The sequence below is a fragment of the Lagopus leucura genome, unplaced genomic scaffold (assembly GCF_019238085.1).
Source record: "Lagopus leucura isolate 7727_CA_CO unplaced genomic scaffold, USGS_WTPT01 Super-Scaffold_100004, whole genome shotgun sequence".
NCBI lineage: Eukaryota > Metazoa > Chordata > Aves > Galliformes > Phasianidae > Lagopus > Lagopus leucura.
Window position 1 is genome coordinate 23,344,753 of NW_024962264.1, and position 15,710 is coordinate 23,360,462.

Sequence of the window (15,710 nt, forward strand, 5' to 3'; positions counted from 1 at the left end):
ATGCATATGCATCTGAAAAAGTAATTTTTGATGGTGGTGGGAAAATGTAGTCAAGCCCAAACTTTTTTTTTTTTTTTTTTTAAACTCATTTTCTTAAAATAATATTTAGTAAGGGCGAATGCCATAGCAATATTTGGTCCAATTTATGTGGTTACAAAGTGGACTAGAAAGAAAAAAGGAAAACTGTAGCATAACTGTTTTAGAGTTGTAGTTTTCAGTGGACAGAGGCAAAAAATGTAAACATTAAATAACATGCAAATGTTCTGGTTTTCCCTTTGTTTCCTTTTTCAAACAATTTCTTGCAATGAACAAAACCAACAGTTTCAGTGTGCCTTGCTGATCTATGATTGGACAAGTTTGGAAGAATTTTACCATTTCTAATGTAGTTCTGATTGGTGTGCTGAAAAAGTACTGGGCTGATTTCTTCAGAGATCAAGAATCAGACATGGGAACTACACGAATAGCAAACAAAATCAGAAGAACAATATCTGTCATAATCAAAGAACAGAATCACAGCTTGAAGGTCATATCTGTTTTCAAGGCAGATTTTAGAGGCCAACAACACTGAGGCTGTAACGATGCTAGAGAAAAAGGGTTTGTTGCTTGTGAAGGGACTTATTTCTCATTTTTCATTTCTGTTTGTAATCACTGTCATCTTTGTTTCTTATGCTTTGGATAAAAAAGGTGACTTTTATATTTATTAGAACTGGGTTTCAATAAACATTATGCAATATGGTAGACCAGAGAATGATTTATTGATAATTTGTCACATATATTTATGGAAGTGTAGACCCTGGAGCCCTAGAGCTGGTAAATCATATTATGCAGCTACAAATGTTTTTTTTATTCTTTGCTGCCAAAAGTGCACCATGTAAACTGATTGCCTCACCAAACCCCTGGGGCCTGATAATGATGCACTTGCTAATACACAGGGAGGAGGGGTGAGGAGAAGACAACTAATTATAAGTTTATTTTTGTTTCAATATGTTTGCCATTTGATCTAGAGTTCCATAAACAATAGATTGATGAAATATAATTAGGAGGAAGATTACAGTTTAATGAGGCAAAAGATTGGGAAAGAATGTAAATGGAGCAGTAGGCTCTGCGGAGTTTTTAGCTGTTTATTATTGTACAGCTGTAAGGCACTTTCACACAGTTCCCAGATGGAAGCAGCTGTTAGCTCTTCGTTATTAGGAAAAAAGAGCTTCATAGTTCATTTTTATCCACTTGTTCCAGAGCAGTTACGTTCACTACAGCACTTCACCGAGTTGCAACTCTCAGCTATGCTCAGCCAGTCAGGATGGGCACCCTGTCTTCATTTGCCATTTCGCCATTCGCTTATCTCATCTGGCAACCTCTCAAGCAACAAGCTGTTCCTCTCCTTGTAATATGTTTATCTCCCCCAGTGATGTCAGCAAAAGTCAGCAAATCTAATATTCATGCTCCAACAGATTTGGTGGTGCTCTTTGTTTATAAGAAAGGGCTCTATATCGCTCCTGCAGCTGCTTCCTCTTCACCAAGCTTTGTTTTTATACGGTACTCTTCAGATAGGCCTTGGGAGCTACACAAAGCATGTGCCCATCTGACTTAACAGTGCTTTCGTTGCTTTTTTTTTTAAATAGAAAAAACAATCACATTTCTTTTCTTCCACATCATACTGTGAGATCCTAAGTTTCCTTTCCTGCTTGTCAAGATCTCATACACGAGACAGCACACAAAAGGCAGCGCCTCTTTAAGAAGCAATCACTGGGAATGAAAAAAGTAGGCACAATTTCAAGAATGAAGACTAGAGTAACATTTATCTTGCAGCACTCAAACAATTCCATATTACAGGCCGAGATATCCCCTATGCTGCACCCTGCACAGGCATTTACACTGGTGCAGAGTGCAAATCTTCAGCTTCAGACCAGTTGCATGTTATGTTTGGTGCCAAGGTTTCCCACACAGTACAGAGAAACTGGGAGTTTGGTGCATGCTTCATGCTTCTTATTTCTCAGCAGGTGAAGCAATCTCAAATACATAAAGGTACTTTCTGTAACTTTATAATTCTACAGTACCTACTGAGCGATAATCCTGGCAGTAAGAGGAGATCAGGGTCTTTCAATCTATTCAAGGCTTGCTCTAGGTGTGATGTTCCTGAAAAATTTCTCAGTCTGAGTGAGACACATTTTTCTCCATTTGTTTCTATTTCAAGACTATATTTTTTACCCTTTTTTTTTTTTGGGGGGGGAGGGGGGGGGGAGGGGAGGGGGGAGCTACGTTATCATTCATTTAAATTTTAGACAAGAAGATTACTACAATCCCACAACTTATTTAGATAGTATAGGATAAATCTGTGGATCCGGATTTAGCCAAGTGGCAATGGTGGAACTGTCCTTCCCACTCATATTCAAAAGTTTGATTCAGAATCTCCACTTGTTTATAGATATATTTTTTTCATTAAATAAAAGTGTTTATTTAAACACTGAGTAAAATTCTGGCCTCTTTGAAACCAAAAGCTATTTTGCTATTGACTTCCAAAAGACAATTTATTTCACAATAACCAAAACATCTTTCAATCTCAATATACATTCTACACATTTAAGTTAATATTTAGGAAAAGCTCAGAGTAGAACTCTGTTCTGATCACACACACACAAAAGGTATAAGAAAAATCAGTGTAACTTATTTTTTTCAGTAATTCTCCCACTATCAGCAGGCCACCCACATGCCTAATCTAGAAGAACCACCTCTAGGCTATGAGAAAAGCTGTTCAGTCTCTGTGCCCCTGCAAAGCTTGGCTATTTTGCTGACAAGGATGTCGGTTAAAGCCAATTATGGTGGAGTTTTATGGTCCAAACAGCTGTCCAGTTGGAGTTGGACTAAGACCACCAAGTTATTTCATGTGCCACAGACAGGCTTCTGATTGGATAATGAAGGCTGCTTATATATTTTTATGAATAGAAGTGGAAGGTTTAATTTGCTTTTGTTTGTGGGGTCTTATTTATTGCTCGAAAGTGTTTGGATGCCTGCTGGGTATTTGTGAAGTAGAGCTACAAAAGCTGCACATATTTTAGTTCTGGAGTAGAAGCACAGTATTGTGGTTAACACTAACCAAAGCAGAAAAACTGAATACCATTGAAGCAAGATGTGAAAGCTATAACCAAGGCTGTAGAGTAAAACCAAAAACCCCCTCCCCTAAGAAACCCAACTAGTATTTATGTTTGCACTGTATGCATATACGTATTCATATATTTAATACTAAGCAAGTATTTATACTTAGAAGTTTACCTCCCATACAGAAAGAGACTACTTCAAATTACAGCACTTAAAAGGACTTCCTTACCTGCTCTTTAATGCCTGTTTTCTCTTGTTTGATTAGTTCATGCACCTAGAGCACTTCGCTGTGTGTAATTTTTACTGTTTCCCTTTTGAGCAAGTCCATTTCTTCATCCTGTTTTTTAATGCGAAGTCCTTACATGGCAAATTAGGAAGGAAAAGAACTTTTAGCTTTCAAAGCCATAACTTAAAAAAAGAAAAAAGAAAAAAAAAAAAAGAAAAAAGCAACAGAAATATTGCAAGCATTAGAAACAGAAATAGAGGGCTAAGATATCTTGAAACTATTTGTCATTCCTGAAAACCCACTTCCACTTAGTCTTAAAGTCACTGGCACGATTTTAAGATGGTAACCCAAAAGTTCCCATGTTCATGGATCGTGTATTTCTCACTGTACTAATGCATCTATCACAAACCATTTACAGTATCACCAGTATTTTAATTTTTATCTCTTTTTATAAAGCACATTAGTTGTTCATAGCACAGAATTAAGGTTCCCAGATTTTATATTTACCATATATGTCTGGACTTCATTACAAGCAACCAGAAAACGCAATGTAGAATCAATGCTTTCTTTCTCTCAAATGATACATTTACTCAGCATCTCTTCCTGCTGTCTCACTGCATCTTTTACTTACATTTTTTTCCCCTTCAGATGGCTTTCTTTCTCCACCTTTTGTATCTTTCTTCTTTCCTGTAAATAACCCATATCTTCTGACTCATTCTTGCCTTGCCTGCCTGCAGTTTTCACATCTCAAAGTTGTCATCATTTCAATATTATATTATTTACCTCTAATTCCCCCAGTGTCCTTCCTTTCTTACTCCATGTTTTTCTGTTCTGTTCCTTTCAGCCCCTAATGTTCTGTAAGCCAGCTGTTTAGTCTTGTCTCAAAATTTTCCTGTCTTCATAATTATTCCTGTCTTACCGTCAACAGGGCTTTGATACTTTTGGTTCTTCCCTCAGCTTCCTTCTCCTCATCCACCTCAAATCTTGCTCCATTACTTAAGCTTTCACAGATTCCCCAAACATACCAGCGTTCTCTTTTTGTACTCACTCAATCAGCTGCTTTCTCAAACTATTTTCAAATGTTAGCCTTTCTCCAAATAACTACCACATTTTCATTTTAGCTCCTAATTTACTTGTAAAATCAGCAAAAAAAAAAAAAGATCCTCTAAAAGTATAGTTTCAGTCTTGGCAGCACATTTTAGAACAAGGGCCTGTATTTCACAGCTTGGATCTCTAATGAGCCCTGCATTGTTATTTTTCTTTCTATGAAAAAAGCTGGCTTTCCATATGAAGAAGCACTAACTTTTTAAGGGACCAGAAAATTAAATAAATTTATCTGCCTAATTTCCTCAGTTGTATTTCTTTTTCATCTTCCAGTGGTCTAGCATACTAAGAAGTACATATTTTTCTATAATGGGCTCTAAGCAGTCTCTAAATCAAAACAGGTATATCTAAGAAATAATATCCTTATGTATTTCTAAAAACTTCCCTCCCTTTTTGTACCTTATTATCAACAATAACTGACATCTACGACCAAGATTTTTGTGATTACAAGCAAATATGTCAGATGAAACTAATAATGACTACAATGCCAAATTATTCTTACATTCAAATAAGAAGAGCTGTGTTAAGAAGCACAGAGAAAGATTAAGCCTACAAATCTTTTTCTCTTAGTTCAGTTACTGCAAGATGGGAATCATAGCATGTATCCTAAAAAAAAAAAAAAAAAATTTGTCTCCAAGATACTGCCTGACTGGATATAGGTTTTAAGACTATCTAGCTTATTTAGTGTATAGTATACTATAGTAGAGTCCAACTCTATTGTAAGATCCTGGCAAGACCATTAAAGACATTTCAGACCTAATATGTATGTCCTCCTCCAGAGTTCCTAGCTGTAAAGACCACAATTAAAATTGAAGCTGCCACTCTCTATTTCCTCCAGATTTGACCAGAAAGTAATCCTCCTATGCAGATAGTTGTAATCATATGAAAAAAGTGTCTGTGAAACCTGTAGGCTTATAGTGAAGTTGTCAGAATTTTCTGAAAACTAAGCAGGAGGAAGTTTTCCACTCTAAAATTGTCACTAGAGTTTTTGTGGGTTTTGTGTGCTTGAACTAATACTGACGTGTGACAGTATCACCTGTAAGGCCTGGATCAGCCTCATATGTCTTTGAAAAGGAAGGAATAAAAGAGAACACAAAGGAGAGTTCCAGGGTTTTCCTTGTAAACAAACCTCCTTCTCCCTCCTCCTTCCAAAAAAACCCACCAAACCCAAAAGATAAAAAAAAAAAAAAAAAAAAAAAAAGAAAAACAAGAAACAACAACACACACACAAATCATCAGAGACCAGAACAGATTTTAACTTTTAAAGACCTTAATAAGACTTACACAGCAGCTCTATTTGTCTAAGCATTTCAGGTGTACACCAAAATACTCTGAGCATCTACTTCACCTGCTAACATATACCACACTTCTGTAAGATGATTAAAAAAAAAAAAACCTTGCAAATCACTATAAAATGACTACGAGTAAGGACACACTAGTTTTAAAGCTCACGAAATGTGGAGACTTCTACATGTGCCTGAATATCTGCCACTTGGCCTCAAGGCCATTCCAAGTCCCAAAGTAAGCTGATATTTACCACCTCATAAAAAAGATGTGTACACCTAAGTAGGGGAAAAAGAGTGACGTTCGTTGGTGGTTTATATAGAGGATCACATTACCTTTCTTAAAAGTAAGAGAAGAAAGATCTTCATCTCTGTGCTTGGGGTGAGAAGATGGAGAAAGGATGGCTCTTGCAGAAAACTTTACTTTGGAGAAGACCTTAATAAAAAAGGTAGAATGTAGACTTGCACAACGAGTAAGCAACCTGATTTATAAAACCCTTCCCTGAGGTGTTAAGGAAACACAAAAAATTACATTTGATTTCATTCTGAATTAAAGGATTTACAGTAGATTCTTAAGAAAAGTTAGTGCTATTCTGCATTTACCCTCCAGGTATCTGGTGGCTGTTTGGCTATATCTGCCAAGAAAGATTGTGAAGTTCTCTGAATATTCCCAGATGCACATAGCAATTATGCCTGTTTGAAGGCCAAATGAGAAGGCTACAAGCTGCATAGTCTGCTCTGCTCTGTTCTTCTCAAATGAATATGATTTTAAACCTAAATACTGAAATAACACTGAATATTTAAAAGATATTTAGTGAGTTTTTCCACAGTGCCTGTTTGTTTTCCATTCCCCCATGACATCTCACAACTCTAAGTGCTCAATGACAGCCTGTAGAGGTTTCGCCATAATCCACCTTTATCCATTAACAGACACTCAATCACTAAAGTGCTTACTAGACTAAACATATTTATCCAACCAAATCACACTTTACAATGCAAAACTGCCAATCAGACCCCAGCTATTAACAAGGAACTGCTTTAAGGGGATTTTGGTGTTTGTGCTGTGAAGAGCATGCTTACCTCCAACAAACCACTAAACCAAATTAACATAGCTGTATCCTCATAAAAGAAACCAGATATCCTGTTGTGAAAATAGAAAGCTTGGTAGGACAGGGCTCCTTTGATGCCTAACAGTGTGGCAGACGGAGGCTTCAGACTACAAATCTGCTTACCACAGGCTCATTACAAAACCCAAGCATTAAGCTTTTGCTAACTTTAAAAGCAAAATAAAAATGTATCATTTGGGTAACTCAGTAAGTCATCAACTTACTAAGTTACTGTTATAATTGCAGTAAGTGCTGTAATTGTTGGATAAGGCTCCTTAATTCTAATTGCTCCTTTGTCCAAGATCATGTTGTAAAAATGCTTGCATTAGCCAAAATAAAATCCAAGAGACACAAATGTGGTAGTAATAATAATTCTTTTTATTAGCCTGGCAAAGAGGAAGAGAACAAAGCTTTAAAAAGACTTCAAAGTTCTGACCAAGAGAAAAAAAATCTAAAATCGGAGAAACATGCATACACTCTGCCCTTTTATTAGACTCATACAAACTAAGTGCCATCACCACAACTTAGAGCTTGACAGCATTTCTTTCCCAGACAGCAGGAAAAGTTACACCATCCATGTTGCAGGGCTAATTTAAGTTCTCTGTCAAAAACTACATAAACCAGTCCTGTATATTCTCACTAGGAGGCCCTAATAGTTTTAGACTTATTGGTATTATACCTCCTTTAAATCCCAATATTTTAAAACTGATTTTGACATTTGCTGAGGCTTGGTGCAATTTCCCTCCGTTTAGCCACAGCAAAAAGAAAGTTGAAGTTTTGAATTCTGAAATGACTTGTTCACAAAAATTTACCTTTTTTAAGACATGCCTGTCAATTTTAAAATGCATACGTGTACTTCTCCACTTTTAGGTATCTTTAGCTCTGTGGTTGAAATATGTATTTCCAGTCCTTCACTGCTTATCAAAAATAATGAGCACTTTCTTTTTTACTAGCTTTTATAAACACTTCTGGGGAAAATTTTATGAGCAGCTAGAACAAGTTTTACTTCTTGGAGAGAATGCTTCATGCTGGAATGATATTCAAAATGAGTAAACCACAACATGAACAGATTTTCATGAACAGATTTTCCAAAAATTGCTAGAGGAGGCTTTGTAAGTTGGAGCTGGAAACATATAAAGTACAAATTAAGTTGTCATGTAACAGAATAGTATACTTTTATATGCTAGACTGAGATGTTATGATCCATCATATTACGCATCCCTCTCCAGTATATCTTCAGTTTACATGTGTTCTGAACAATTATGAATAATAAAAATGTAAATTGAAGTTATTTCAGATTTGTGCATATGAATTTCAATGCTTTTTTTTTTTTTTTTTAATATGGAAGAAACTGATGCAGGTTTTCAATACCTGATTATACCACTTACAGAAAGGGAAACACATCACAACGATGCTTGAAGAACAAGAGTGAACGAACAAGTTGCTAAAAACAAGTGCTAAAAAATTACTAATGTCAGAATGACTTTTCTACTGAATAACAAAGAAGCAATGTTAATAGCTACAATGCTGCCATGGAATATGAATTTGTCAGTGTTTCACTTTTATATTTTTAATTGGTGTTTTGTTTGCTTTGAAAGACAGCACGTGTAGCGTACTGAAACTTTTCATCAGAACGTGAAGAATAGTACAAACAGTGGAACAAAAATATTTCATTATTTCATAGCTTTGTTACTCAAGTAATATGCACAGCCACATCATTAAGGCATTTTTCTTGAATCCTTATTCTAGCATGTTATGTTCAGGTGCTAAATACATCAGTGAACCTTAAGCAAACTTTGTATGCACACAGGGAAGGGGAGGGAAGAGATAATCTATTGAATTATGTGATGCAGCTCCATTGATACGCGTTAAGGCATACAAGTAGTAAGAGAATATTTTCCATATCTTCTGTCCTAACTATCACACCCTGCTGTTTCTTTGTACAAGTACAGTATTATGCGTTTTCACTTGTGATACATGAAAATGTCAAACTTTGCATTTATTTTCCATTTGTGTCTTTAAACAGACGTAATACATCCAGCCAGATTGCCTATATTTTCCACCATATGGCCAGCACCTCTTGATTTGTCTTTGGGAAATGACATGATTCATTTTTTAAGACTTAATCCTCTGAGAAGGCTTTTCCACATGTCACTCAGTATTGATAACTTTTGTGGAATTATATTTGTAGAAAATACAGTTAATAAGTTAGTACATAGTTTGTTAGCTGTCTGTAAACATCTTTATTTCTTTAGGAATAAATTCCTGCTGTAAAATACTTGAAGATTAAAATAAATTCACTAAAATCCATGTTATTTCCTTACTGTTATATGACATATTTGTGCTTTGTTATCCACATCCACTGTACTGCTATGAATGTTAGCATAGCATGCTGTTCAGTAATCCTGTACCTCAAGCTTAGGTGATCCTGTTAAGTTTGTTTACTATATTACTATATGATGTTTCTTTAGAATATTTTAATGCAGCTCTACAATCTGCTGAAAATCTGCAAAGTTATTGCAACTATTCCTTGTGTCCTTAGCCTTTATGTTACCATCAGGCCATTTTGTCTCCCAATCAGCTGTTAGTAACTGGCCAAAAGAAAATAATACTATCGATCCTTCATTATAGAGAACTAATCTGGGCAAAAAAAAGTAGATAACAGGCAGAATATGACACCACTGATCATGTCGAGTCAGGTTCTTTGGGGTTATCAGGTAGGCTCAGAAATATTTTTGCTGGACCACCGCTTTCCCCAGCAAAGCCATTCAGTTATGTTAGTAGATTGTTCCCTGTTCTCCAAATATAGAAGTCATACATTGTCTGGAATGGAGCAGAGTATGAGTATGATGACATATAAACTGGCTTAGGACAAGCCAATAGTTAGACCTGTATGTATCTCTACGAATATCTACAACTGTAGCGACAACTTCATATTGTGTAACCCTATTTCAGGTTTCTTGAAGCAACCCTTCAAAAGATTATACTACTTTCTTGGCAAATATGTGGAACTCCTCCAGTCTGTACATTTGAAAACATTTGAAAAAAAAAAAAAAAAGAAAGAAAGAAAAGGTGTTTCCTTAATGAAAGGTAAATATCGGCCCTATCTTATGCTAAATAGCATAATGAATATCTTGTAAATAGGTCAGCAGCTCTAGTTAAATGTTTTGTTAATTATCTAGCTAAAGTACAGAAAAATACTATCTGTATGAAAAGAGGCTCCAGAAAACAGTGTTACAATAATGGGCAGATAGCATCTTATCTGCTAACTAGAAGAAACATTTCACAGAAAAAAAAATTTCTGTTTCTTCTTGAATTGAAAGATTAAAGGATGATAAACACTGTATTATCATCAGTACTTTTTAGACAACTGAATCTAAAATGTACCGCGTTCCTTCCACAGTTCAATGGTAAACAGACGTTAAACAGGACTTCACCTCAAGTGGATGTTACAGGCACATACAGATGGAACGTACTCTCCCTCTATGCTTTAGCTAACCTTTATAGGAAAGTCTCCAAAAAGGAAAACCCAAATCAAAATGAAATGCACATTCCAAGCAGAATACACATAAATGGGGCTTTAAAAAATTAATTTCATTAGCTTTACTCCTCACATTCTGACAGCATGTAAAGTATTCAAGTTGTTATAAGCCCAGTAACAAGACAGTATTATACCAAAATGGAAAAAAAAATTGTAATATCTACATTCTACAATGAGTTTAGTATAATATTGGTAGGTTACTGAATTGATTTGACTGCCTTTTTTCTTCACAAACAGATACTTTTGTTTCTGTTATATTCTAATTTGCTGATGGTAGAAAATCATTGGTAAGAGGTATTTATTATCTACTCCTTTCCTCCTCCATATCTTTTAGAATTTTAGTATTAAAAAATAGTCCTATTTCCTCTTTTAGACACTGATAATTTCCTATGACGTTTTAAGTCTCATTTTTTGTTGCTGAGAGTCTACACCAATCTATAATTTCTGTATAGATTTAAAAATGAACATTTATTTACTAATGGGAAATCAAGTGATATTTCTTTAATTAGATTTGCTTCCAGTAAAATATTTATTTGATATTAATTAGATTGTTCCAGTAAAATATTTATTCGATTGCTCATTTCAAAATTCTTTACTGGAAGGTCAAAGATTAAAAACATTCTCCTGTGCCCTCAAACGCAGCGTAACAGACAACCTTTGTTGTCTTGATTTCCTGCTACTCACTATTTGTCAGACACCGATTACAAGTAACACCCGGAGAAGTTATCTCTACATGGTATGCTTCTAACTCAAATGTCATAACCAGTGAGTCATAATGAGTAAGAGAAATAAGATTACCTTTTAAAATAAGTTACAGTAATCCTTTTCTTAAATGTCATCGCTAACAACTCATTCTTTTGCACAACATGTAACTTTGAAGTAAAACCCACTTAATAATGCACAGTGACATGGTATTTCCATGATGAGAAGATGAGTAAATTACCTTTTCCACACATTTCCATGTGAAAGTTTTTGGAGCTCAAATCTGATTGCTATAAAGACTGAAGTTCATAAGTATCAGTAGAAATACACTGCAATTTATTTTAAGCATTTCTCTTCCTTGCTTTCACAAAATTCCATAGACAGAGAGGAAGTAAGTCAGACTATAGAAAATTGGAAAGTTTTAAAATAAAATACTGAGCAAAAGAAATGTTCCAGTAGGTGGGGCAATAAAAATGAAAGGCAGGTCCCCCAAGAGTCACAACCAAACAAGATTATAGTGGAGGAAATGGCCAAGATTGGATAAGAGGGAAACAATACCAGAGACACAGGATAAATGGTTCCACAAAGGTGAACAGCAAGGGAATTCTGAACTGGAGATAAAGGACCCATTATCTGAATTTCTTTAATTGACTGATGTTACAGTGGATGTCAAATAGAAAAGAATCCTGTGTAGCTATTAGCCTTTAAATAAGTATTCTGGGAAAAAGACTCAGAGACAGACAAGTTAACTAACAGTGGTATAGTGTGGATATGAGCCAGAAACAAAAGCTAGGGAACTAACAAGTGCTCCAAGTATGAGAAACTACAAGTATTTCTTCATTTACCCATTTACTATACTCAGGAATTCGCATTGCTCTCATCTGCCACCATCTCACACACCCAAGTGGCAGATATGTCCTTGCACCCACTCATTTGCAATTCAGAGGAATAGTTTTCTTCCACTTCAAGACACGTGAGCAAAGCATCCAGGTGGCCCCAGAGCAGCTGCAATACCTGTTCCTGCCACGCTCCCGGGGAGGATCCAGCTCTGCTCTTGCACTGAGGTGCACTCCAGAAAATGCTAATACTTTGCTTAGATAGCTATTTGAAAAAGTTACTGCAGTGGACAAAGGTTATTACTCTTTTTCTTTCATCAGGCAATCTCAAGGAGATTTCTGTGAATTCCTAGCAATTCCTGACAAACTGTAGGTCTTCTTGACTGAGAGAATCATAGAATCACTGAGGTTGGAAAGGACCTCTAAGATCATCCAGTCCAGCTGTCCCACTTATCACCAATATTTCCCACTAAACCATATCCCTCAACACAATGTCTAAACATTTTTTGAACACCTTCAGGGATCCAGAATCCTCAGTCTGCAAAGCTAATGTTTTTCATCTCAGAAGTTGGTCTAACTTCCAGGGCATTATTACTACTGCCTGTTTTGTAGAAGGGCTGATTCAGCAGCTAGAGCAGTAAGTGTGTACATAGAAATAACCTCTGCTGGTGAAGAGTTAGAATTTAACAAGTCAGACTGTTTATCATTATTTCTTTGCAGCTGCTCTCGCTTTTCCTAAGACTTTGTAAATAACATTTAAAAAAATCAGTACACATTTCTTGAATGCTTAACCAGTTCTTTGAAGTCAGGTGTGTCAAAAATTATAAACAATGTTATAAGTAATGGATAGAGTATATAAAATCTGAAGCTATCAACTCTTCGATAGAATCTCTAAATACAAGAATTTTCTATTCAAGGTATGCTACGTACTCAGAACAACTTCCAGTCATTATTCCTTTGAAAACTGACATTTTACAACAACTTGTTCCATCTTTATTCCCTTCACTTTTGTAAATGACAGAAGAAAAGCTGTTCATTTTCAAATTGCCTCCTCTATCCTCACAAGCCTTCTTTTGTGTGAATTCTACTCTAAAATGGAGAAACATGCACCTTTTAGAACTTAACCATACTCTCTTTTAAGCTAATTCAAATATTATATTACTTTTGAAAAACTGTTCAAAACAGGAAATTTTTTAAACACGCCTAATGTAAGTTTTAATGGATATAGTGCTCATGCAGTGCAATTATCATACTTTCAGTGGAGGGCATAAAAATGCCTGAATTGCTTTTCAAAGGGTTTTTTATTTTTATCAAGAGTAGGAAAAAAAGAAGAATACCATGCCATAAAAAAAAAAGTTAAACAAATATATTTGAACCTTAAGGCAAATCATTGTAACTAGTTGACATTCAAGACTGAAAATAAAATATTACACAGCTGCATGTAGTATTTGTCTTCCATGTTATGAAGTTTTCATTACTTCTTGATAGCAGGTGAGATCCAGTTTGATGGTTTAAAGCACATATACTGATCACTGCCCTTCAAGAACTCCCCTAAAATTTCCACAGAGAGATGCTGTTGACTATGAAGAAGACATAAAATCTCAACTTGTTTGATTAAAAATGTGGTGTATTTCCTGTTCACTGATAATATTGTGTAAAATGCAAGTATAAGCGTTGATAGTACATACTCCTCTCCCTGGAGTTTTGCATTAGTTTAGATGCCTATTTATCTAAACTAAGAAGGCAAAACAGGCTGTAGTGGCCATTCCATGCTGAGAAGAACACTCACCCAACCTTTGGAAGGAATATCTGTTTGATAGAAACTGGATAAAATTCAAAATCATACTGGAATCACGTATTAGAACTTCAGGTCTCTGTCTTCATCTGGCCTTTCACAACTCCTCTCTGCCCAGGTGCACAAAGACTTTGTTTTAACAGGAAAAAATCTAATTCACCTGCAACCTGTTGTGCAGAGCCTGTTTTCTTACTGCCGTGCACGAGTTTGATTCCAGAACTTCATCTGTGAGCTTTCTAATCAATTGACTCTGTGCTAAATATCCTCCTCTGCCTCTAGAGATCTTGTGCTCTTCTAAAGACAGATCATGACTGTGTGCTGAAACAGGGACCTGTCTCCCCAGAAGAGGTACAACTGAGAGCTCAGTGTTGATCTGATTGCTCCAAGAGCCTTAGAAGTAGGGAAGTCACTACAGGGAAGGAAGATCTGGAAAACAGGTCAACCAGCATTGCTGTGAATCCAAAATTTTCAGTTACTTACTAATCTAAACTACTTTTTCAGCCTTGCTTGAAAGTAAGCCACCAGTTCTCCCAATTCAGTAACACCCAAAGACCATTCAGAGTGTAAGTGCGATACTGTGTTAGGCTGGTAGTCTGCCCAGACTTGTATTCCATTTCAAAAAGCATAAATATGAGATATTTAAAGAGAAGGCCCAAGGCTGCTACTTTGTGCAGTCCTTTTTACTTTCACACTCCCAAAATCCACGATTGTTGCTTTTGGGATATAAGAGGGTACACCCTTTCCTAGTCATTCTAGAATCCATATACAGCCACACTGTCCTCTAAGAAATTTTGTTGAATATTCTTCTCTCATGTGCTTCCACAATCTCCTTTAAAAATAAGTACCAAAATTTCCCAAAATTTTTGAGGAAAAAAAGAAGTACTTTTAAATCTGTTTTATAATAATGTACTAGTTTCATGAAATGATCTTGTTCTTATCCTAAGGCATTTGCTAGCCAACAGTACATCTCTTAACATTATAAATTAATAACTTTGAGAGCTCCAAGTTTTCTCCATTGTTAATAAGAAAATGATTTGATTAATTCTCCTGCTGCATGTTTATAGAACATATAGTAACTCAACCAGACAATTAAGTTTCTTCAAAAGTTCACTAAGGCAGTAAAACAACTCTGACTCATTGCTGCACTGGCACAATTAATACCAGTCCCAATTATTTCAAATTTTAAACAAATATAAAACATATTTAGAGTTGGAAACCCACTAGTACCAATGAACTTTGCAAAAATTATAGATAAATGTTTCTGATAATATTAGCTTAGTATTTCAGTGAAGTGATTCAGAGGGTGGGTCTACATGCAGTATTTCCTTTTAGGAAGCTCAGGGATTCTGTTTCCATTCCAAATCAGAAGGCTCCCAGCCTACACAGCACTGACTTCTATCACATTTATAGAGACTGAGCATGCTTTATCTTTATGTGATTTATTTTATGACACTTAGCAACAGTTGACATTGAGACCCCAATACCAGAAATAATAATTTGGGATAAGGGATGCAAAGATTTAAAGAGAGAGCTTCTAAAGGATATTTTTGTAGGTGGGAGATCAACTCAACCCAAAGCCGACAGAGACTTTGCAATTCATTGTTAACTCCAGGGAACAAGACATCTAAGATATATGGTACATAGTCAGTGAATACAAAGATGCTATAATTATGAAACAAACAAAAGAGTTTGGCAAAGCAGATTATAATAACAAAAAGAGAATAGATAGAAAGCTTACCTGTGACCTGGGCTTGCTGCAAAGCTCCAGAGGAGGGATCTCCAGAAGAGATCCTTTCCTCCTGGTAGTCAGCTCTTAAACGGGTCTAGGAGAGGTGTAGCCAGGCTCCACCCCTTCCGTCAGCACAGGTGAATTGCCTTCACTTCTGTTCCCATGGCTGACTCATTGCTTGCTTCAGGTGATCACTCAGAGGTTCAGGCCATGATTAAGCAGTTCCCATACATATGGCTACTAGCCATTATGTATCTCTTTATTTCAAAGTCTGGTATTTCGGTTCATCCTA

The 15,710-nt window shown here is 35.9% G+C and overlaps 1 long non-coding RNA gene across 1 annotated transcript; it reads right to left on the reverse strand.

Moving 5' to 3' along the window:
• Nucleotides 1–654: 654 nt before the first annotated feature.
• LOC122180532 lies at nt 655–15,468 on the reverse strand. Its single transcript, XR_006179132.1, has 5 exons — nt 15,428–15,468; nt 6,046–6,145; nt 3,326–3,453; nt 2,058–2,136; nt 655–1,746 (listed from the first exon to the last, which is right to left on the reverse strand). It is a non-coding gene; the product is annotated as an uncharacterized LOC122180532 (long non-coding RNA).
• Nucleotides 15,469–15,710: the final 242 nt, after the last annotated feature.